The sequence below is a fragment of the Apis dorsata genome, unplaced genomic scaffold (assembly GCF_000469605.1).
Source record: "Apis dorsata unplaced genomic scaffold, Apis dorsata 1.3 scaffold_258, whole genome shotgun sequence".
Classification (NCBI taxonomy): Eukaryota; Metazoa; Arthropoda; class Insecta; order Hymenoptera; family Apidae; genus Apis; species Apis dorsata.
The window spans coordinates 36352-37883 of NW_006263536.1; positions in this window are offsets into that span (position 1 = coordinate 36352).

The window sequence follows — 1532 nt, forward strand, 5'->3', positions numbered from 1 at the left end:
TCCCCGTTAAAGGTTAAAATACCTCTGCACAGAAAAGGGAAAAAAGAAGAAAGGAGGAACTGTCCGTAAATAGAAATTTATATATACTTCTCGCTCTCCATGAAAACGCGAGCGATATTACGCGGATGGTTAGAGGATGGCCCAGTTCGCGAAATTATATGGAAATGGGGGTGTATGCGGTTGACAGACGGACGAGTCTGTGCATATTTAGAAAAGTTGGACGCGAGCGCGGGGTATCGCGTGTCGAGTCGAGTGGAAGAGAGCGAGTAAGGTCGGTGACGAGGGTCAAAGGATGCATTGTCGTAACGAGTCGTGGAAGAAGGAGAAAAAAAGGAAAAAAAGAAAAAGGAGAAGAAGAACACAGAAAAGATGAGAAGAGAAAAAAAGGAGGAGGTGTGAAAGGGTTAAAACGCGGCGACCTGACCAACGACGGTTGGAAAAATGCTCGATGAGAAGTTCTCGAGGGGGAAAGGAGGAGAGGGAGGGGATAGAAGACGGTTTCGCGTGGCACAATTCCGCCCCTAAGATCATCAGAGATTGCTCCGGTTCGTGGCGGATGCTTTTAAGGCCGCGTTTAACGGATCCACTGGGAATCGATTAAATTGCGCGTGCATTTGATTTCCTTCTCTCCCTTTTTTTTCTCTCCCCCACCCCTCCTCCTCTTTTCCAGAGACTCATCGATCCTCTCGCTTTGCACGCTCCAATCTCCTCTCCCTTCCATTCGCTCTCTCTCTACTTTCTTTTTCACTTCACTTTACGGGGCTCGCTTTTACAAAATTTAAGAAGATATCAACCTTCCTTTCCTTTTTATTTTTTTCTTTTTCTTACCAAATTTCCATCTCTTCGCGATTATTTTTTCCGCATCGACAAATATTTTGATTCGTTACGTCCAACGTAATATTTTTTATCCCCGATTTATGCACCGATTTATATATGCACGCAAATCGCGCGTAACGCAACGTAGTCGCACGGAAGAGAAATATTATTAAGGAGGGGATAGAATTATTTCAGATCGAAAACGATATCGTTCGAGCCGCGAGAAAGCGACAGCGAACGCTCACACGTCTTATTCAATTACGATGTTCGTTTAGGAGAAACTTCACGTTGCTGCACTTTGCGCTCGTGGTGGGGGGGCCGCGAATCGCCAGTTGCCCATACGCTGGCGCCCCCCTCGAGAAAGCGCGCGTCAATTTTCTATCATCTTACGAACGAGGGGAAGGAAGGAAAGAGGAGTGACAGACTAGCGTTCTTAGTACTTCAGGCCTTTTTCGATCGGCTCGTTCGCTGAATTTCTTGGCTAACTTGAAATGATTTCACGCATGAATTAACGTATATGTTGACTGGACAGTGGAAAACAATGAATAAAATATATATAGCTGAATGAATATATTTGATTATACGTGATTGTACGTATCTGTTTACAAGACATTTGAAGTACGCGTATCGAAAAGAAATGGTTACCAACTATGAAATAGTAATGTTGTTAGCAACATTCAATAATGAAATCATATATAAAATTTCAGTGAACTTTA